The sequence below is a fragment of the Uloborus diversus genome, chromosome 3 (genome assembly GCF_026930045.1).
Source record: "Uloborus diversus isolate 005 chromosome 3, Udiv.v.3.1, whole genome shotgun sequence".
Lineage (NCBI taxonomy): Eukaryota > Metazoa > Arthropoda > Arachnida > Araneae > Uloboridae > Uloborus > Uloborus diversus.
In genome coordinates, this window is record NC_072733.1 from 163746674 (window position 1) to 163771501 (window position 24828).

Sequence of the window (24828 nt, forward strand, 5' to 3'; positions counted from 1 at the left end):
AAAGAATAAAAATTGATTTTCAGTAAGAGGTACCATACATAGTGAATTTACCTTGGAATATGAAACTGTTGCCTACTTTGAGTGCTCAAAATTCAAAAGAAGATCGCTTATCTATAGTTATTTCATATGGATGTGACGAACAACTCATTGTTAAGTCTAAACTGGATAATTCTACAGAAAAAGAACAAACACAGGCTATTTGAAAGGCAGTTTTAGATTGGAATCTCGAAGACAAAGTTAAAACTCTCTGTTGTGATACTACAGCTTCCGAAACAGGTCCTTTAAGTGGTTCTTGCGCTATTCTTGAGCAAAAATTGATAGAGAAATGCTTTCCTTTGCTTACCACCATCATATATATGAACTGATTAATCCCACTGAAGACAGTGCTATATAGGAGCTGCGGAATTGTTCTGAACTGTACCCTAACTTGGAAAATTTACATGACTTTTACCGTGCTGAATTTACTAATATTACGGTCAGGGATGACTATCAAGAGTTGATAGAACTGCCTATTATATTTCTAGGTGGAGATACAGAAAATGAATTTAAAATAAGACCACCGGGAGCCATGCACCAAGCTCGATGGATGGCTCAAGCGATTTACTCCATAAAACTATTACTGTTTAGTTCATAAATAAAATTAGATACGAAGGAAAATGAAGCATTGTTAGATGTCTGTTTGTTTTAGTCACAATATACGGAAAACCATGGCTTCAATGCACTTTGGCATGCAAAGCACCCAAAAAAAAAAATTTTGTGCTTTTTGAACAAAAATACGAAAATATGGACCAAATCATCTCTAAAGCTGCTCTACAAAAATTCATCCAACTTTTATGGTATGGTCAATAATATTTCATTCCTTGATGTGAAAAAGACTGTCTCAATGCTTAGAGCAGTAAACGATGCAGCTGAAAGAGCGGTAAAAATGATGCAGGACTTTCATGGGTTGCTAACAGCTGATGAGGAACAAAAACAATTTGTGTTACGTTGTGTTCAAGAGCACCAGAAGCTCTATCCTGACTGTAAAAAGCAAACATTGAAATACAAATATGTGCAGTAATGTTTCTTGTAGTCTAATATTGTTGTAAATAACTACTTTAAGTAAATTGATGTTGCGTGTAGTAAGGAATTATACAGGTAGCAATATTTCCACTGTAGTCGCCGTACAGGATTTCAGGTCGAACTTTGACTTCAAGTCGGAACGGGTTCTCGTTATTTTTTTGCAATAAAACTTTTTTCCCATGTTTCTGAAGTGAAATGGAAAAAATTTGGAGGGTATGCGTATTCGATTTCAAATTTTTTTTTCGTCATTATATCTTGGGACACCCTAATATATATATACACGGCGATACCCGTGCTAAGAATTTAAAGGAAGTCTGTTGAAAAAGATTAATATTAGCTTTAAAACTCAAAATGATCCTCAACTGCATAGTTCATCGCTTGCTGCGCCAAGCAACCGCGCTACCGTAACCCTGCCCTTTAGCGTGTGAAGTGGTTTTCCTTCTGCAATTTAAAATGTTTCGCCAAACAAACAATACTATAATAAAATTGAATAATACGACAAATGAAATTATTTACTTAGATAAGTAACTATCTTCAACTATAAGAACAAAAACAAACACTGTAGAAATAAGGAAAACAAAACCCAATAGAAAAATCCAACAAAATCAAATTATGTACCTGAATATGGAAAAATTAAAAACCGCATTCAAAAATCAGTTCGGTGACCACAACAGTTCCACAATAGCTTAGCTATAGACACTGTCGGCCAGCGCCCTCTCAAGTTAACTTACCTCGCCATCTACGAGGAATTAATAGAACTAAACAATTAAATAAACATTTAATTTGCAGTTACAAATATTTCGGGACCGCGGTCGAACTAGATAAAAATTATCCTATACCCGTCTCCTGGTTCTACGCTACCTCCCCACCAATTTTCAGCTAAATCGGTCTCGCCTTTCTTGAGTTATAAATAGTGTAACTAACACGACTTTCTTTTATATATATATAGATATTATATGCTATATATATAGCGATTTTGAAGAACAACGTTCTTAATTAGTTATAAATGACAAATGCATCTTTCGTTTTAAAAGTGCTTTATTTCACAAAACTCAAATTGCATAAATTTTCTGGCTTATATCTCTATTTTCTCTTAATCTCCAAATTGTACAATTCTTTTTTGATTGTCTTCCTACGTTAAAACACATTAATTATTCTTATATTTTAACCATAAAAGCTTAACGTTGATTGCAGCAATGCTAGGTTCACAAGAGAAGCAACAAAGCAAAAAAACTTCCATCTCTCAGTTTTAGTGCCTCAGCACTAAGTGCAAAGAAAAAATATTTAAAGAAGTGCGCTATCAAAGAACTACCATAATTTTTGTTGCTGTTGTTTCGGATTTAAAGCCTGAGAGGAAAATCAATGAAATAGTGGAAGTTCAAGCTACTGTTTCTCTTCGTAGAATGTTGGAAAATCCATTTTTACACAAGAGCTGACTCATAAACAAACTTTATTTATGTGTTACCTATAGTTACAAATGAACAAAAATTAACATCAATGGTTCATAGTTGATGAAACTACTGATGTATTTTTTGTTCGTACCAAATAACATTTATTTTCATTATTAGTTAAGTAATTAAATGTAAAAACATTTTTATAGGAACAATTATTGTTTATTGTGAAACATAAGAAGGATTTTACTTTATTAACGAAATATGAAATTTATTTATTCATTTTATTTATTTTCATTTTTCGCTTGAGTAAATATTAAAACATTTCTAATAATATTTATCTTCATTTTGTTTTGTTTTTTAAGTTTCTAAACAAATTTAAAATGATCCTCATCTGGATTTTTTTTCTTCTTTAAACCCTATGGTTTATGATTTATTATTGTACTTTTCGTTTAACGGTTCGCTTTTAAATCAAAAATTTTCCAAGTCTGAAGATTACACAAATCAAATCATTAGTGAATCCTGATTTTACAGCTTATGTCTAAATGTATTTAGACACTTCCAAAAAATTTGTCTTGTAGTTCGAAATCTACTATTCGAAAGATACTACTGTACATTGACAAAATGTTTCATCTTTCCTTTTCTATGTGTTATGTCGATTTACATTGATCATTATCATTAGTTTTTGTTTGATGATATTCAATAACTATTTTTAATTTCAGGTGAAATGCAAATGATTTGGATTTTCAGTTTTGTTTTTCTGATATGCTCAGTATCTGCGGAAGAGGAACAAAATGTACGTAAGGAAAAAAATTTGTTTTACAAGAATGGTAGTTTGTTCGTTTAGTATAACCGATAGTGATGGAAATCATTGTGATAAAAATAATAAAAATAGCAAAAAATTGGAAAATTGCATTATAATTTTACTTTAAAAAAAAAAAAAACTTCTTTGCAAGAACTACAGGCTGCATCAAGGTTTTGCGACAGCAAGAGTCGTTTCCGAAAAATTGATTTTTAGACCGTAGTTCTATTTTTCGTCATTAACCGGCCCACTATAGGTTTTAAAATGAAGGGGGAATTTCTTCAGGAAATAAGAAAGAACTCGTATACTGACAGAAAAATAATCCACAGAAATAATATATAAGATAAGCTATTGAAGAGAAGTGTGTTTTTATTTTTGAACATTTATACAATTCGTTAGCTCAGGCTGCTTAAACCGCTATGGCTTAGGTGGCAGCACGTGTTCATCATTTAATTGAACAGTTAAAATACAAAATCAGTTGAACGAAGTTCGCATTTTAAGCGTAGCTTTTCGAAGAAAGAAAAAATGTGACTGGCTATTTGTTTTTTGCCGAAAGAAGAAAAAGAAGAAAAAAAATGATATTTTACCCATCGAGTTGTTAGCAATTTTAATGTGGTTACTTAGTATTCTAATAATTATTCATAGGTTAACTAAATAAAAAGCGTAATATCAGTTCGGGGGTAGTAATTTTTTAATTACTTACAAAGAAGGTCAAAAACTCATTAGAAGAATTTTTTTTCTGAACAAAAAATTATTCCATTGTAGTCTCAAATCTTAAACCTGATACTTATATTTTCGCTTACATTATGTTTTAGTCTTCTGACCGGTGCCAAAGCTTTGAAAAAAAAAAACTCCACTAATAAGAATCAATTTAGTTCCAGGTTGCTTCAGGTTTTTGTAACAGCAAGAAGCGTTCCCATCTCATTTACTTTATTGTTTCACTTGTGTTATTTATTGTATTTCAAGCGTTCAGGTAATGCGTGATATTTGTCTAATTTGTCGATGGTCCGGGCTGGGCCCGAGTACTCGTTCCTCTAGTTATCAGTCGATCGCTCTGCCGATCCAGCCATTCAGCTCCGTCGGTCACAGGGCAAGTTGAACTTATAAAGTTAACCGAAAACCTCAGTCCAGTGCTTTTAAACAGTCCCGTGCTGGCTCACCGGGACACCGGGACGAAAATAAACAAATTGGAAATTTGTTTTGAAAATTACAGCACATAAAGAAAGAACATTCCATTTTATAATAAACTAACAGTGAAACATTATTTTTATTTTTGACAGTAAATTTGCGGTTTCAAAAAAAAAGTGGAAAAGTTTCACTTTTTTTTTTTCAGACGGGGCAAAGTGAAAAATTGAGACATTTTTCTAATTAAATACTTTCTATTCAATTATAGAAAATATCTTTGATCAAATGAATCAGAAATAAAAGGTTTTGTAAGTAAACGAAAAAATACTGAAATAATAAACTGAAAATTAAATTAGTTAATTAATATATGAAGGAAAATAAATAAATAGGTAAAAGAATGAATGAATAAGAAAATAAGTAAATGAATGAATAAATATCAGTGAATCGCTAAATGGAGGAATGTAAATGAATGAATTATTAAATGAATACGTAAGTGATTTAGTAAATGAATGAGCTAATAAACAAAATAAACTTTTTCACTTTGCCCCGCATGTGCTGACTGACTGTAGAAAATATTTAAAATACAAATAAGCTCAATATCAACTAAATAAATATTTCACAGAGTATTAGAAGGTCTCAATTAATATCTAAAATGTTAATAACAAGAACTTTATCATTTTATAATAACAAAAATAATTTTTGACTTGCGACAATATGTTACAATACGAATATCAATTTTTAAAAATTGCCAGTATTGTCACATGCTTTAATCCTTGGTGATATTTTTTTACTGACTGGAATAGTTTATATATGCTACTATATAGTTAAAATATTAACAGGTAGGTGGCGCTAAAAGCAGATTAAAAATTTCACCGGTTCACTTTTCCCCGCTATTTCACTTTGCCCCACATTCCCCTACATAAAATTATTTTAAAGTTCCATACAACATCAAGCGGCGGACAAAAAAAAAAGAAACTGCCTCCACTTGCTAAAATTAACATTTTACAGAATTTCTTGAGAAAGAACAATTTTTCTGTCACTTTTTTCACAATAAAGGTATGCTTCGGTTAACATGTTTCACTAAATGTACCTAAAACCACCTATGCATTCAGGAGACCAGCAACAAATTTATGAAACCCAAAACTTTTTTTTTTATCATCCTTCATCGTAAATAGCTGGGAACAAGTTGTATATTTCAGCATTTAGTTTGCTTAGGATGTACAATAATTTTTAACATTTTCGTGAAAGTATCATTTATAGTCGCGAAGATATAAACATTTCTTTCAAAAATATCAATTTTGTTCGTCTGTTTTTGACTCATAACACGCAGAGTTTCCCGTCCAGACTTACCAAACTTTCAGAAAACTTGACAGCATACAATAGAATCATCATACTGAAATTTGAAAGATAGCAGTTCATACCTTTTGAAATTCCACAGCCAACTAGATTTGACATCTTATAGGGAAAAAAATCAAGCAATTCAATTTTTCATGGATAGGGGACGAATCGCGAGGGATCGTCCACAAGTTTGCAAAACGTGCCTGCAGTCTCTTAGTGTTATGCAGAATAAAAATAGTTTATGAATTATCCTTTACAATTAGTCGTCTATCCAAGAATAATTGAATTGCGGTTGATTACGTCTTCATCTGGAATTTTTTAATAAGCAGTAAAATCTAGTTGACCATGAAATTCCGAAAGTTATTAATTTCTATCTTTCGCGCATGCGTAGTGAGGAATTAATTGCTTTAAATGTTTATATTTCATCAAATTTTTAATTCTAATTTTAGCATGATGATTATCTTGTATACTCTCTCTCAAGTTTTCTGGAAGTTTGGTAAGTCAGTACGGAAAACTGCATATCATGAGCATAAAACATGGGGGAAAAAACTTATATTTTTGAAAGAAATGTTTATATGAATATAAGAGATACTTTCACGAAAATCTACAACTATTATACACATCAAGTTTCCTAATTGCTGAAATTTACAGCTTATTCACAGTTAATTACGATGAATTAATTACGAACGATTAAAAGCCGTTTTTGGTTTCTTCAATTTATTGCTGGTCTCCTAGATGCATGGGAAGTTTAATTTTTCTTAATAGTTGTCAGCAAAAGCATACCTTTTATGCGACAAAAGTTTCAGAACAATTTCTCTTTTATTTCTAAAGAAATTTTTTTATAGAGTGAATTTCCGCATATGCTGGAGGTTTTTTTTTTTTTTTCTTGTCCGCCACTGTACATACGTATCATTGCGGGGGGGGGGGTCTATAGATTTCGATAAAGAAAATGCAAATTAAGTAATTTGTTCCCAAAACAATTTCTTTTCAGGACCCAAACTTCTTCAGAAGTCTTCAGAAAAGACCGTTTTGCAATGCTTTTACTGGATGTATGACAAAAAGAGGATCAAAAACCTTCATAGCAGAGAGTAAGTTGTCTCCAAGTGATCTCGGACGTGGATCAGCAGATGAAGAACTGTTTTTCTACTTGATGAATTTTCTTTTACTTCCTAATTCATTCAGGCGTAATGGATCTAAAGGAGTAAGATACTTTAATACGTTTATAACCAATATTAAAAGTTTTTAAATATTTCTTGTATTGCTAAAAAAAGAAAAAAAAACGAGGCGAGGCCAGTCATGCCGCAGTCTGCACCATATGACCGGCATCGTCTTTAATTCATCAAATATATATATATAAATATATATATATATATATATATATATATATATATATATATATATATATATATATATATATATATATATATATATATATATATATATATATATATATATATATATATATATATATATATATATATATATATATATATAGATATATATATATATATATATATATATATATATATATATATTAGGGTGGTCCTTAAAAATGAACTTTTGAAATTTGAACGGGCCACCGTATCATTTTTGTTTACATCTTAAACTAAGACTTCCACAAAAATTTTAGACAAAAAAAATGCATTTTAGGGGTCACTTCAGAGCTTCAAGGTTGTGAAATTTCAGCATTTTTTCCCAAAATTCAAATGAAGAAACATTTTTTTGCAAACTAAACAATGCATAAATAAAAATCAATACCACCTGCTGTTTACACAGGAAGTCACCTTCCCCCTCGTGCAAGGTAGACGGGATTCCAATTGAAGTATAATGTTTTAATATGAGATTTTACGATATGTGTTCAGAGAGCAAGACTGGTGAATTTCTGTTCTTTCATTGGGGAACAATACTAATAATGGCTAGTAGATATATATATATATATATATTACGCGGTGGTCCTTGACAAAATGAACTTTTGAAATTTGAACGGGCCACCGTATCATTTTTGTTTACATCTTAAACTAAGACTTCCACAAAAATTTTAGACAAAAAAAATGCATTTTAGGGGTCACTTCAGAGCTTCAAGGTTGTGAAATTTCAGCATTTTTTCCCAAAATTCAAATGAAGTTTTTTGCAAACTAAACAATGCATAAATAAAAATCAATACCACCTGCTGTTTACACAGGAAGTCACCTTCCCCCTCGTGCAAGGTAGACGGGATTCCAATTGAAGTATAATGATTTTTTAATATGAGATTTTACGATATGTGTTCAGAGAGCAAGACTGGTGAATTTCTGTTCTTTCATTGGGGAACAATACTAATAATGGCGCCGCTGTTTTTGTTTTTTCAGGCTCGAACCTCGAACCAGTTGACGGTATGGAAAGCAAAAACGATTCTAATGTTATTTCTATCAAACACCATTATTTTGTTGTTTTTTTCTTTCTTACTTTTTTTTAAAAATATATGAAGGAAAAGTAACGTAACAAAAGCAATGTGTTTCCAGTTTGACTCACAAACAGAAGAACAGACTAGACTGCAGTCTGCTACTGTACGGAGTTGAATATATTTCTCTGAAAGTGGATTGCCAATATTTCATTCTTAATTTAGTGCTGAGTTGATCAAAGGTTGTTTAAAAATTGTTCGTCAAATGGTTTCAAATATTATTTTCAAAGTAGTACGAGTGCTTTAGCTTATAACACTTTTTTAATGACGTCAAGCAACAAAATGCCCGTTTCAACAAGAAAACCTACAGATATTTGGCTTGTTGGTCAAATGTCAACATCATTGTACGAAACAAAACTGCCATCAAAAAAAATAAGTTCTTAGCATTTTTTCCATCATAAAAATGCCTTAGATACTCGAGATTCTGCTCATTGTGCAGCTAGTGATGTACTTCTTGTTTGGGAAAAGGCTATGATTCCCAATCGAAAAAAAAAAATGTTGTAGATAAAATTAAAGAACTTTTTAAACAATGGCAAAAGCTGAGAAAGCACAAAGAAAATAATGCCAAGCGCTCAGAAGGTTTGAAACAGAAAGAAGACAAATGGAGACTGGCTTTACCAGAACTGTTTGATATTTCTCACGCTAACGCTCTTAATATGAACCATTTCCAAAAAGATAAAGATTTTCTCGTTTCTCAAAGACAACAAGGACGACTTGGCAAAATGGGTAAAGTAGATGCAAAATTGTTGAAGAAAGAAGCAATGCTCATTGAAAAAAGATTAGTTTCGAAAAAATGAAGCAACGTGAAGAAAATACAAGATTGCAGCTTGTACGAGTACCAACTCCTTTAGAGGAAAATTAAGATAAATGTTACTTGTTTGAAAGTTACAGCTGTTCTTTCAATTCAATTTATTGCGCAATTTTCCCCCTGAAAAGAAAAAGAAGAAGAACGTTTTAAATAATGATGTTGCTGTGATTCTCCATGCAGCGACAGGAGAAACAATAGCTTCGGTTGTTTGGTAAAATCTAGAATCCTGGGAGGGAAATTAGTGACTAAGTCAAATGCCTGTGTTTTGATACAACTTCGACAAACACAGGATCACGAAAAAGAGCACGTGAACTCATTGAGAAAAACCTAAACAGGGAATTACTCTGGAGGAGTTGTCGCTATCATGTTCTTGAAAAAATGCTTGGGGCTGTTGTGGTTAAATCTATTGGATCATCAACAGTGCCTGAAATACTGATATTCAGACGAGTTAAGCAATTTTGGAGCTCCATCAATCACAGTAGTTTTCAAACTGCCATATTTGATATTTTTATCCACGGGAGAATACTCCAAATGCTCCAGATATCGTTGAGTTTGCCAAGAATCAACTTGATCAGTTTCAACCTCAAGACGACTGTAAAGAATGTTTAAGAGTTGACCATAATATTTCTTGAAGGAATTTCCGAAAGGGGAATACACTTTAAAACTCCAAGGCGGTCATATTGTGCTCGATGGATGGCAAAGGCAATCAATTTGAACTTTCTGAGCAAGAAAAAGTTGGCATTCGCGACATATGTTCGTTTGTAATGAAATGCTATGTAAAGAGTTGTTTTCAAGCAGCGACTGCTTGTTTTGTCCCAAAAAAGTTTTTGCAACTATTAAAAAGTCTAAAAAATGAAACAATGAGATTTCATAGTGTGCAATGAACAAGTTTGTTAGCCATTTGTGGTATCTATCAGAGGAGCTCGTCGCTCTTGCGTTTGTTGACGATTGTGTTCCTCAAGAAATGAGAGGGAAGATGGTAGACGCTTTAAATAGAAAAGGAGATGATGAACCTTTAAAGAGAGCCCGAAAAATTCTAATCCTTAAAAAGGTTTTGAATGATTTTGCATCGAGCAACACAATGCAGTTAATTTTTAATCTTGAGTATATCTTCAGAATTTCTGCAAAAAGATGTGACAGAATGGAAAGAAGACGAATCCAACAAGCAAAGTAAAGAAATTGTTAGTTGATTAAAAGTTGTAAATAATGTAGCGGAACGTGGAGTGGCACTAATGGAAGAATACAATAAACTTCTTACAAAAGACGAAGAACAAAATCAGTACTTGTTGCTATAAGTGAAACAGTTCAAAAGCAAATATCCGTACTCTAAAGAAAGCAACTTATTGTCTTAAAAGGTAGTAAGTATACTGTGATTTGGTTTTTTGTTTACGTTAATTGAAAGAGTTTTTAAAAATCTTAACAGATGTGTTTAATTATAAATTGTAAGAAATGTTAAATAAATACTGTTGTTTTAACTAAAAATGCGAAATTTCGAAATGTTTCCCAAAATTTAAAATTTTCAGCTGCGGTAGTGACCCCTTAAAAATTTACAATTTTATTTGTCAACCTCATATAAGAACTACCCTAATATAAATAAATAAATAAATAAATAAATAATATATATATATATATATATATATATATATATATATATATTTCCTGTTTTTTTCTCTCCTGTATTTTTCTGGATGGCTTAGAAAGCAATGAGGAATAATAAAATTTAGAAGTAATGGAGGCTTTAAAAATAATTACAAATACCTTTAACCTACCAATTTTACTGCGTAAATTAAGAGATAATCTCGGGAGGTATTAAATTTGATTCGTGAAGTGAAAAGTGATCGGGGACTTAATCTCAACAACTTACATACTAGAAAGATCCCGCAATGAACGATTGCAAAACGATAAGTTTAGTCATCAAATATTTGACTCCGACATCCACATTAAGTTATTAGTAAAAAAATAATAAGTATTATAATTTTCGTTAAAATTCGGGACATATTGTAGGGAATAATAAAAGATTGGGAGAAATAAACTGTGAAGCCGAAGAGCAGGCGCTTCGATTAAAAAGCGGGAATCTGCCGCCAAAATCAGGACAGGTGGCAACTGGCAACTCAGCTGAATTTGTTGAAACAATATGTGTGTGTGTGTGACTAATAGTTAAGTCATATATATTTTTAAAAATTTCCTTGTCCCTTCAAACGCCAAATTTGAATTTATTTGAAGCCAGAGACATCTCAGAAAGAGTTTACAGCCATTGAGAAGAGATAAAATGGAGGGAGTGAAGACGTGAAGCAAAGGTCCCAAGTCACGTGATAGGTTTTAAATCAAAGCATTGGAAGAAATCGTGTTTCTTTCGCTAGTTTCACGCTATAAACGTAACAACCATTCGTCGTTGTTGAGTCGCGTGACTTGGGGTCTTTGTCTGAGCTTTTGCTAAGTCAATGATTGGACTTGCTCGCTCCATTTTCTAATTCCTGCTCTAAGGTTACAACCACTAATAGAAAATTTATGTTTGACATACGAGAAAATAATTTCGTTTAGCTCTGGAAAAACCTCCTGTTAAAATAATGAATGCAATAAAGCTACAAGAAATCCAATAACCAAATTTTAAAGATTAATTAATGTCGATATTTTTTCTTTTTAAATATTTTTTATTAATCTAGATTGTTCTATTAATCTAATATCTTTTTTCTTATTAAATTTCTGAATATTAATTCAGAATAAAAGTAACTATTAGTAAAAGTCATAATCGCGAAACGAACCCTTTACATGTTCGCAAAAATGAACGTTTTTCAGACAAGAATATAAAAATAGCTTAAAAAACTAAAAAAACACGCTTTAGTACCAAAATCAACTAAAAAGTTAAAAATAATCTTTGGATGACAAGTATATAAAGTAATTGACCAAACACTTAATCTTACTGTAATAGAAAAAAAGCGTGGGGGGCTGCTTATTTACATTTTTGCATGGATAACAAGTGGAAGAAATTTAAGACAACTGATAAGAAGCCCCCCCCCCCCACCCACGCTTTTTTTCTATTACAGTAAAATTGTTTGGTCAATTACTTTATATACTTGTCATCCAAAGATTACTTTTAACTTTTTAGTTCAGTTTGCTACTAAAGCATTTTTTTTTTTTTTAGTTTTTTTAAACTACTATTTTATTTTTTTACTTTTTAGTTCATTTTGCTACAAAAGCGTGAGTTTTTAGTTTTTTAAACTATTATTATATTTTCAAATAAGATTTAGATACTAAATATTGCTAACATTTGTAACTCTTAAATGAAATCTTTGTGCGTGTGTTCGATTTTTATAATGGAATTTATCTTAGTATTCTGTTGCATTATTTGCATCAGACATTTTGAATGCTTTCTGGTAAATTCATGTGCAAACATTGTTACACTCAGCAGCTCTGATTTGTACGTTGTAAGTAATTCTAATAAGCCACTGGCTATTTGTCCAAAGGAAAGTTGGACCTACAAATATACAAGTTAAGCGAATAAAAGCGTGTTAATTAGAATAAACTAGTAACTTATCGTTAATAAATTGATTCGATTACAGAATATTGCAATGTCATCGGGTCTGAGGTTGCATTCCAAGTTTTAAAAGAATCCGATCACAAAAAGTGGGCGAAAATTGAGTTGCAAGATAATAAATTTAATTTCGGTGTAGATGGGATTAAAACACACGCCCAATGATTCCCGGAGGTAGACGTCAGCGAAGACCAAGGATAAAGTGGTGGAATGTACTAACAGTAATAAGCCACTAGCTCTTAGTCCAAAGGAGAGTTACTCACAAACATACAAGTGAAGCTAATAAAAGCGTGTTAAAAAAAAGCTGTATGCTGTCTTTCTTCAGATTTGTGCCTTATTTACGTTGGTTGTTCACTTTCATAAGAATATAAAAGCTTCACATTTCGAACGTAAACATGCGCATTTAAGCAATTAAAGGATGATTTCTTTGGATACAAGATCTGCACATTGTTCATCAGAATCCATTGTTGTATTCATAGCCGTCTGTTTACCTAAATTGCGCTTGAAGAACCGATACGAAAGAAAACTGAGGGGAGAGGGGGTATTCTCGAGCTGGCGCCGTCTAATTCGCTATGTCTTCATCTGAAAAAAAAAAATCCTTTCAAAACAAATAAAACAAGTCGCTTCAGTGCTGGCTGATATAGCAATCTCGATGCTTTGTGCTTTAAATAAAAATAAAGTTAATAAATAAAATAAAGTTCGTGATTTTTCAGAAAAATCCTTGATTTCTTTTCGGTTTTAGGAATTTCCCGGACTTCTCCTGAACAAAGTAGCCTCAGTTTGGATTCTCAATACGTCCAAGTTCTTTTTTTTATCCAAAAAGTTCTAAGCAATTTGGAAATTGCGTTTCCCCTCCCCCGCAGGAATATCGCACCGTGATGTATGCACACGAGCCCACTCACACGCATAGGATCGTTTTCCGAGGACTAAAAACGTGGAGTGGGGGGGAGTTTTTTTTTTTTTTTTTTTTTTTTTTTATTGTATAAGAACGAAAGTTTTGGGGTCTTCTCATGCAAGTTTTATGAAATTGAAGTTTTGAAAACGAGATTATAGGCCACATTTGTTAGCGTTAAGGGAAGGAGTGGGGCAACGCGTTTTTTCTCTGGTCGAATTTTCAAAAAAGAAAAAAGATCGACATTAATTAATCTCCCATCATCCAATTTCTTGAAATCAAAGTTTCAGAAACGTAACTGTATACTGTTTTACATAAATAAACGGATTCAGAGGCTTTCCCACTCAAATTTTTCGAAAACAGTTTTAAAAAAACAATTTTGACGTTCTTTGATAATAGAAGAAGAAAGTTCTGGACACATCATAAATTTTTCGAAATAAGACTTAAAAACGCGAGTTTTGACCGTATTTGGTAACGTTAGGGGGTTCGACAAATTTTCGAAATCGAAGCTTTAAAACTGCAATTTTTGACGATCTTTGAAACGGAAATATCAAAAAATTGAAACCTTGAAAACGAAATTTGAGACGCTCTGTGATACTTTTGGTGGAGGGTTGGAGTGCCTAAAGGTGTTTGAAGACTTTCCTGCTTTCAGACGTAAAAAACTGAAAGCAAGAACAGGAGGGGGCACATTGAACTGCTCCCTTAATTCTCAAATATCGGAAATTTTAAAATTAGAGGTGTCTTTTTAAAAGAATTAGAATTTTCCCCCAACATACACTGCTCGACATTGAAAATGCAACACCAAGAAGGAGTGGTCAGAAAGTGATGAAACTTGGAAAAAAGACAGAGACAGCAAGGAATAATAAATGATCTTCGTCTCAAAACGATAGGCGTTCGTCCTCTGAACGAGGCAGTGACAGAGTCTGCGAACGGCGTCTAATCACATCCCACACATGTTCGATTGGTGACGGGTCAGGAGAGTATGGTGGCCAGGGAAGCATCTGCGTGTCTTGAAGAGCATGTTGGCAGATGCGAGCACTGTGTGGTCGGGCTTTATCCTGCTGAAAAATTGCATTAGGAAGCCCTTGAAGGTGAGGGATTGCCACCGGCGGCAGCACATTATCCAAGTATCGTTGGGCCGTCATAGTGCCTTGAATACGAACTAGAGGTGATATAGAATTGTACGCAATTGCGCCCCAAACCATTCTGCCACATTGTCGTGCGGTGGGACGTTCCACAGTTACTGCCGGATTAGATCTGTCTCCACGTCGACGCCACACACGTATGCGGCGACTATCACTGGATAAACAGAAGCGGGATTCATCTGAGAACACGACATTTCGCCATTCTGTCATCCACGTCGCTCTAGTCCGGCACCATACTAAACGTTGCTGTCTATGTTGTGGGGTCAATGGTAATCTTCTTAGCGGACGCTGTAATTGCAGACCATGTGCGGCCAAACGACGGGAAATGGTTCTGGTTGACACGAGAACATTCAGGGTATCTTGCACCTGCTGCAGAATTGAGGAACAAGTGACTTGTGGGTCTGCTACAGCTTTTCGGTGGATGCGTCGATCCACGCGCTCTGACGTCACTCTGACTGCCCCTACACCCCTCAATCTTGCCACATTTCGTTGTTCCAATCATCTTCGGCACAGCCGATGCACCGTGCTCGCATCCATGTAGATATCAGCTGCAATATGACGTACGGACCAACCTCCCCTTCTCAGTCCGATCACCATACCCCTCGTAAAATCGTCTGTCTGCTGGAAGTGCCTTCGTTGACGGCGGCCTGGCATGCTCCTGTGTTACACGTATCCTCCAAGACAAAAACAAAATTTCTTCGATAATTCTCCAGTCAGAAATAACGACACGAATATTGCCCATTCTGCAAGTTCCTTCCCTTATATCTTACTTCACGTGCGTCGGAGAGCTGCGCATTTCACATTATTTACATAACTCAGTGATGTACGTCAACTCTAAAATTTGCATAAATTTCTGAACACTCCTTCTTGGTGTTGCATTTTGAATGTCGAGCAGTGTGTTTTTTTTTTCTTTTTAAAATCGTTTCGTTTTTCCAAGGAAAAACGAAACGATTGCGACGAAAAACGAAACGAAAAGATGCGTTCTTTTCTCCTCATTAGTAAGAAAAAATATTTTTAAAAACATTCAACTCAGCAGAGGATGACATGGACCCTCAGTCCCATAGGCTCAACCTGCCTCTTAATACCTGTCTCTGGTTGCGACACTGTTCAAGATCCATTGAGTTCCTATTTGTCCCATGCATTCTCGACTAAATAAAATTCAAGCAGCAATTTTGCATCGTGAGAGCCCAGGGACCTTTATCTGTTGAGAAACTGTTAGTCAAAATTCTGTGCCTGAATGGTGGCACATGAAGGACTGGATGATCTGCAAAGCCAAAGCCGAAGTCTACAAAGGCGGGAGCGCCATACGCCCTAGAAAAAAAAAAGTATTGAATGTAGTAATAACAGCGTTATGAAGTTCAAACATTTAATTCGATGCCCGTGTTTCGGGGCCACATGACTTATTAATGCATGGGGGGGAGAGAGATATGCACTTTAACTTCAGTGAATATTCAGTAAACTCACTAAATACTTTCATGATATAATTTACAATTAAATAAAAAAAGGCTTTCTGTTTTTAAAATTAAAACTTAAATTTCAAACTTGTCCTTCATACCTATTTGCATTCTAAGTCACTTCACTTTAGATTATAATCAATAAACATAGGTCATTGAAAACTGCTCTTTAATAGTTCTTCGATCAGTCCAAAGAATTCTTTTTATTTATTTATTTATTCTTTTTTTTTTTTTCAGAACAATGTATATCCTCGAACATTCATCAGTTACCGGACGAAATTTTTCAATGAAAGCCCAGAAGACAGATCACAGATTTCATAAAGCGATTTCAAAGAAGGGTTGTTACAAAAGTAAGTATGAGGATTATATTGCTAGCAAAAAGTAGGAAAAAACATTCCTAAAAATATCATGATTTAAAAAAGTCGAAATTCTCTTTATTATAAGACTTAGATTATTTTGCTCAGATCATCTACAGTGGGGATCAGAATATTAAAGAAAACAGAAAATTACACAGACAAAACTTACTTCTGAAGTAATTTAGGGAATGTATGCATAAAGTGCAGTGTTTTAGGCTGAAAATCATTTTGAAATACTGAATGCTTGAAAACACAAACTATAAATGTTTTGCCATAATTAAGAAAATAATATCATTATAAAAACTATACAAAATTATAACTCACAGAGTTTTCATCGAATTTATATCAAGCTTTTTAGCCAGCCAGTCAAGTAATTTCACGAAATTCACATCATGATTTTGAAGGTTGAGAAAATATAATTACGCATTATCCTCTAGTCCTATATTCCTATCCTATAGTCCTGATGAAAAAAAATGGATCCACTCGTAATTAACGGTGCTTTTTGGTAACGAAAATTATCCCCCAGTACATCAACATCACTCTCAGAATTCCTTGTCTTACACAAAAACTTTTGTACGTTTGGATATTTTTTTTCCTCTTCTTTACAGAGATATTGTAACAGAAATAGCACAAACCATCTGGTCCATCGAAATTAAATTTTTTCTCCTTGGAAAAGATTTTATAACTGCATCTTTTACTTATAATAATGCCTTTTTCGCACACTCTATTTGTCTGTCGTGAACTTTTGTCAGAGGCCGTAGTGGCATTAGTTTCCCCATAACGAACGTTTTTCTCTTTTTGTAAAACACGTTGACATGTTTCCTAACTTGAATTCCCGTCTAATTTCTGCCAATGTTTGTTTCCTAGAAGGAAGCTCATCATTATCATTTTTTTTTCACACGCATAGAAACACGAGACTCCTGGTTAATTAATAACACCTTAATTTTTAAAACTTGTTTTTCCTTGTTGTCCCTAATAGCTAGGAATTTTGAAAACGCTTTATTTATCTGTACCTGTACATATTTGTTGCTATTCAATGTGCAGTAACAGGGTACATACTCATTTTTAAAAGTAAAAATAAGGACTTTTTAAGGACTCTCAAAATATTTTGAGGCCTCGTTGAAAACAAGAAAATAACTTTAGGCACACCATTTCAAAGTTTTCTGCGGGGGCGGGGGAAAAGTACTTGATACATATTATACAGAGTGTTCCGTTTTAACCTGCAAGACCTTTATTTTCGCAACCGTTAGTCCTACATGTATACTTCCAATTGCAAAAATGTTCAAAATCAGATGCAGAGTTAAAATATTGAAAGTTTCAAGCAAAAATAAAAATGAGTCAAAATATACAAAATCTAACTTTTTTTACGGGTCCCAGGTCCCCTAAGTAATATTTCGAGAAATAATCTCCATTAAAAACTATTACTAAAATAAAAAACTTGACATTTATGCGACCAAAACTCAAGGAGATATTCCAGTTTAAAGTTTTAAGGGACCATACAGAAGATGAGACTGGAGCTTATCGCTGTTTCAGAAAAATGACAGGTCGTCAAAGTAAGAAAAACAAGGTATTTATATTTTTCATTGCAATTCAAAAATGAATGCAAATGTTATGCCGTGATACACAAAAACACACTACAAAACCTCGAATAATTTGAAAAACCACACTCTCACATGTAATTTCAAACCCTTGTTACCACTATATTTCCCCCAAAATGGTGTCATTGACGGCGAAAGAAAAGTGGTGTAATAAATCACAAAACGCTGCGTTTCATATATTGGTGAATATTGGTCGTAGTAGTTTCAAACTTTTTGTGTTGGAATTCTTTTTCAATGGAGATTATTTCCCTGAACATAAGTTAAGGTACTGACGTACGAGTAACCTACTACGAGTAATTTTAAGATGGCAATAGGTTTTCACATCACATCGAATGCCGATGACGTTTTCGCATCTCGTGCAAATTGACATGGTCAATTAGACGTGAAAAATAATAAAAAAATAAAGTAAAATACTATGCGATGAAATGACTAAGTTAAATACTAATGAAAAAAATAATTATTAGAGTTAATTAAATAAAATGTGATAAATTAAATGAAACTCTTGAAAAGCATATAAAATGATGAAATGTAACTTGAGTACGAAATTTGCTTACTGGAAAAAAATTAAATAAGTTGATTTTTTAAAATTCGTGAAAATTTGTTAATGATAAGTGTTAATTACTACAAAGAGTAAATTGATTGCAAGTTTTTAAATTAAATTAGTGGGATGAAAATTGTAGACCTGATAATGTTTCGAAAAATTTGAGGGTTCGATTCCTGTCACTAATTGTGAAAATTTCTAAGTTTAAAAATATCGGGGAAAGAAAAAAGAAACGATAAAGTAAAAACAAGCAAGAAAATGACTAAGTTAAATACTAAGCGATAAAATGACTAAGTTAAATACTAATCAAAAAATAATTAAATAAAATGTGAGAAATTCAATAAAATTCTTGAAAAGCATATGTAGTGATAAAATGTAACTTGAGCGCGAAATTTGCTTACATGAAAAAATTATTTAAGATGATTTTTAAAATCCATGAAAATTTCTTAATGATAAGTGTTTATTAATGCTAAGAGTAAATTGATTGTAAATTTTGAAATTAATTTCAGTAGAAGTTATTTTTCGGTGCGTCTATTTTTTAAATTTGTAGGATTGTATACATGAAGTTTTGATACTCGACTTATAATTTTAACATTTCTTGGGTTCTTCATTGATGTTTAACATTTTTATGTGATGTGTTTTATTTTACCGTAGGTAAAAATAATTAAATAAAATGAAATTTATAAATTGTAATGAAAATTCTGTTAATGAAATTAGTTGGTTGTAAAGTAATATTTTGGAAAAGCTGTAATGAATGATAAATAGTAAAACGCAGTAAGTAAAATAGTAAAGTATGGTAAAGTAAAATAAAATATTATTGGAAAAATGAAATAGTCAAAGTGAATCTACTTCGTGAAAATTTTGTTTTATTCTAACAAGAGTGCTTGTATGAAAAAAAATAATAATAAAGTAAAATACTATGCGATGAAATGACTAAGTTAAATACTAATCAAAAAATAATTATTAGAGTTGATTAAATAAAATGTGATAAATTAAATGAAACTCTTGAAAAGCATATGTAGTGATGAAATGTAACTTGAGTGCGAAATTTGCTTACTGGAAAAAATTAATTTGTTTTTTTTAAATCCGTGAAAATTTGTTAATGATAAGTTTAGTTACTACTAAGAGTAAATTGATCAAGTTTTTAAATTAAAATAGTTGGATGAAAATTGTAGACCTGATAATGTTTCGAAAAATTTGAAGGTTCGATTCCTGTCACTAATTGTGAAAAATTTCTAAGTTTAAAAATATCGGGGGAAAAAGACGAAAAAGTAAAAACAAGCGAGAAAATGATCAAACTCTAAAATATACTAAAAAAAAAATCGAAATCACGAAAAAATAATCTAAGTCTGAAATGCTTGAAATTAGTTAAAGACTAAAAAGTAAGAAAATAGTTAACGACTGAAAATAATTGAAAAAAGCTAAAATAGTGAAAAAAAATAATCAAAGTGCTAAATGACAGGAAAAAACGTTAAAGTTCAAAATGTATGAAAGAATATTTAAGTTAATTATTTCTTCGAAAATTTAACAAGTAAGAAAAAATATTTTGTTGTATGAAAGTTAAAAAAAAAAATTACGAGTAAGAAAAAGATAGTTAAGAAAATTATTTCTTCGAAATTTTAACAAGTTAGAAAAAATATTTTGTTGTATGATTGACCCAACTTTAACAATAGGAGGAATCAATTTTAACTTGTAAATTTTGATTTTAACAGATTTTTTTTTAAGCATGGGTTTTAAATAAATTTATTAATAACCCAGCTAAGAGAACAAAAGGTAAGAAGCAAGTTTGGTGTTGATTACTATTGTAGTCTTATTCAGTAAGATCAATCAATTACAATTAAAATTTTCAATTGATTTGATATAATAGCAATAAATTAAATTTACCACTCTTTTATAACAGACTAAAGTGCTGGCTTGTTAAGCATGAATTACTCAAGCCATTATTATGTTGTCTATCACAGGTTAAAACAGAAAATATTAAAATAAAAACAAAAGTTAAAAAAAAAACAGAAACCTGACTACAGCGAAAAAAAAAAAAACACTAAAAGGTAAGAAACAAGGTAAGTGCTGTATGATATTATCTTTTTATTGATTAAAACAAATCATTTGATACATTAGATATTCCTATTTATTTAGTTATATTGAAATCCTCTGTCACTTTCATATTAATAATATTATAATTCAATTTCAATGCCGTTGTCGTGCGCTGATTAAAAAAAAAACTTGTTGGCAACGTACGACAACGGCATTTGAATTGATCTATACTAATGTTATTAAAGTGAAAGTGATAGAGGGTTTCAATAGAACTAAATAAATAGGAATATCTTAACAAATCAAATGACTTGTTTTACTCTATAAGCATGGATGCAAGTTTGGAGATGTGTTCAAGACGGAAAATATTTTCAGCCCCCCCCCCCCCCCACGCATGTGTGCTTTAAAAAAATTATGTGTATAAATGTTGTAGTTTTTAACAATGCCAGTTTTGGAATCTGTGTTTGATTTGAATTTTAAGCCTTTAAATTGTAATATTCTAAAAACCTAAAAAAATGCAAATAACGGGGGATCTGGAGGCTCTCACCCAGAAATTTTTTTAAATTGAAGTCCAAAAAACGCAATGGTTGGCCATTTTGGTAAAGTTAAAGAAAAGGAGGGATTCAGGGAATATTACATCAATTATTTCAAACTGATAGTCCCAAAAATCACAAAATTGGGCGACCTTCAAAAATATTAGAGAAGGGGGGGGGGCGCTTTGGGCTCTCCCCAAAATATAAGCTTTCAAAACGAAATTGTACTCCATCTTTCATAACGTTTATACGCTTTTTGACTGCATTATTGAAGGGATGGAGTTCAGGAACCCTCCTTCAGCAATATTTCGAAATTGAAGTTCCAAAAAACGCAATTTTAGACAATGTTGGATAATGTTAGGGGTAAAAGTGGTAGCAGCTCCCCGCCATTAGTTTTTTGCCGATCGCAAACATTTTTATTGCAGCAATAAAATCGCTCGGGACATAACATTTTCACTTTTGCATCATAAATCAGTTCTAATCGGAAAGTCTAGCCAAGGTAGCGCCAACAAACCAGAAAAGAAAGAAAGGTGGGGGAAGGGTATGGGCGACTAATGATAATGAACTGGCAACATCCCCCCCCCCCCCCCACTGTTTTCATTTGAAAAAGTATTTTTTTATAAGATAGCAGGTGGTGAAATTAGCAATGAAAAAACCGCTTCACTGAAGTAGATATATTTTTTAAATGAGATACACTTTCCAATATTCATTAATTAAAAAAAAGAACTAGGGGAACTGAGTCCTTACCCCAGGCAGGGTCCCCGTATCACATCCCTCTTAAGGCACTCAAATATAAACTAAAGTAGCGTTTTAAATATTTCAGCATCAAAACATTTTCGGAAGAGAACTCTTGAACCCCTTTTTCTGAGTTCACCACAAATGTCCTAAATTTGAATTTTTAAGTTCTCCAGTTTCTTAATTTTTTTCTAGGAATAGTACCCCCTTTACCTAAAAACATAACTTATGACCGGCTAAAAGTTTTAATACTTTAATTTCGGAAACTTTTTGAAAGAAGCTTCCTACACCCTTCCCCCTTAAGTCATCCAAAGATAGCCCAAAACAAAGCTCTTAAAGTTTCAGAAACAGAAATATTTCGGGCTGAGCGTCAGGAATACCCCTCCCCCCTCCCTCTCATTGTGTTTACTAAAGGCAGTGTAAGCTTGTGTTTAAGATTAACTTTTTCTATTGAAAGAGCAACTCCCCTCCACACAAGTAGGGAGATAATGCCGGTTCACCGACAAGAGGGGGATCTGGGGATCAGATCCCCCTCCCAACTCCTCTCACTCCCCCTCTCACCTCCGGGTTGCGCCTGTGACCTCGCCTGGTTGCGCCTCTGACCTCCGCGTGACCTCCCCACCACCAGGGCCGCCGCGAGAACCCGTAGACGGTGACGAGGCTATTTTGGCGCGTTTTTGAATATTTTCGCGCCTTTTTGGACTTTGCCGTTTTTTCTTCTAACCTTATACGAAGGTTTTCGCATGACCACGTTTTCGCACGACCGCGTTTTCGCACGGCCGCGTTTTCACACGACCGCGTTTTTGCACTTTGTCGTTTTTTACTTTTAGGGAATGGCAACACTTGTTTTCATGACAACTGAAGTTTTCGGGTGGCAACACTTGTTGCTATGTTTTTACTTTTCGATTTTTACTTTTAAGAACGTTCGTGGCGCCATCTATCGTGACTTTGAATATTTTTTTCCGGACTTAGAATATTTCCCTGAATTTAATTATTTTTATTTTTACAGAGTGTCGGGAACCGAACACCGAAACTTTGAGTTAGCAAAAACGTATGCTAACCACTATGCTATATTTCCCATTACTCTTTCAGTCTTAATGTGAATCTGTACCATGACAACGAATATTACAATGAAATTAATTTTAAAACCATCAATTAATTTACTCTTTAGTACTAATTATGGCACATCATTAACTAAATTTCAGCTCATAATTGAAACTATCATCATTATTATTAGTTTTCATAATAACAAAGTTTTTCACTTACGTAAAGATTTATTTAAATACAACGCATTCGAGATTTTAGATTTATTTCAATGCTTTGTGGACTTGAAATATATTTTAAACTTTGATTTTCTTTTTCATGCATTTCAAACTTTATCTTTTTTTTTTTTTTTTTTTTTTTTACAACATTGATTCTTTGCATGAATTTCAAAACTTGCAATCAATTTACTCTTAGCATTAATTAAAACTTATCATTAACAAATTTTCACGGAATTTTTTAAAATCATCTTAAATATGTTTTTTCTTTTTTTACTTTTATACAACAAAATATTTTTTCTAACTTGTTAAATTTTCTTAACTATTTTTTTTTCTCTTTTTCAAATTTACAAAATATTTTTTCTAACTTGTTAAAATTTGGAAGAAATAATTTTCTAAACTATTTTTTTCTTACTCGTTTTTTTTTTTTTTTTTTTTTTATTACGAATAAAAATGAAATATTTTTTTTTTTTTTTTAACTTTCATACAACAAAATATTTTTTCTAACTTGTTAAAATTTCGAAGAAATAATTTTCTTAACTATTTTTTTCTTACTCGTAATTTTTTTTTTTACTTTCATACAACAAAATATTTTTTCTTACTTGTTAAATTTTCGAAGAAATAATTAACTTAAATATTCTTTCATACATTTTGAACTTTAACTTTTTTTCCTGTCATTTAGCACTTTGATTATTTTTTTTCACTATTTTAGCGTTTTTCAATTATTTTCAGTCTTTAACTATTTTCTTACTTTTTAGTCTTAAACTAATTTCAAGCATTTCAGACTTAGATTATTTTTTCGTGATTTCGATTTTTTTAGTATATTTTAGAGTTTGATCATTTTCTCGCTTGTTTTTACTTTTTCGTTTTTTTTCCCCGATATTTTTAAACTTAGAAACTTTTCACAATTAGTGACAGGAATCGAACCTTCAAATTTTTCGAAACATTATCAGGTCTACAATTTTTCATCCAACTATTTTAATTTAAAAATTTGATCAATTTACTCTTAGTAGTAACTAACACTTATCATTAACAAATTTTCACGGATTTTAAAAAAATCAAATTAATTTTTTTCCAGTAAGCAAATTTCGCACTCAAGTTACATTTCATCACTACATATGCTTTTCAAGAGTTTCATTTAATTTATCACATTTTATTTAATCAACTCTAATAATTATTTTTTTCATTAGTATTTAACTTAGTCATTTCATCGCATAGTATTTTACTTTGTTTTTTTTATTTATTTTTTTTTTTTTTTTCACACAACCACTCTTGTTAGAATAAAACAAAAATTTTCACGAAGTAGATTCACTTTGTCTATTTCATTTTCCCGATAATATTTTACTTTAACAACTAATTTCTTTAACAAAATCGACATCATTTATTTTATAGTCTTTATCCTTTTCGAACAAAACATTCAAATGGTCAGCTATACGTTAAATTAAGAAACTTAATCTAAAATTTGACAAAATTAAGTTATAACTAAATACTGAGTAAAATTAAGTACAAAAGACTAACCTTTTTGGGGTGAAATCCCTCAAGTACCAGCTATCGCGATGTTATTCAAAAACAATGAATGAAATTGTAATAAGTGGATTGTTAATTATAACTCAATCTCACAAATTACACACGCATGTTTTATTTGAACGATTATTTCAGCGATTTCAAATAAAACAACACGCATGTTTTATTTGAAATCGCTGCATACGGCTGGCTCCCCATCGTCGATTTGCAGAAGGCATGCCGTGATATCGGCAAATCAACGCGGCTGTTGAAAAAAGCTACC

General features: G+C 32.2%; 1 long non-coding RNA gene across 1 annotated transcript in view; it reads left to right on the forward strand.

Annotated features, from left to right (window-relative positions):
• The window catches only part of LOC129219262 (uncharacterized), a 43633-nt gene that overhangs the window by 9252 nt on the left and 9553 nt on the right, over positions 1–24828 (forward strand). Inside the window, exons 2-4 of the long non-coding RNA XR_008580391.1 lie at positions 3176–3249; positions 6710–6919; positions 16227–16339. This is a non-coding gene — a long non-coding RNA (uncharacterized LOC129219262). The remainder of the gene's footprint in view (positions 1–3175; positions 3250–6709; positions 6920–16226; positions 16340–24828) is intronic.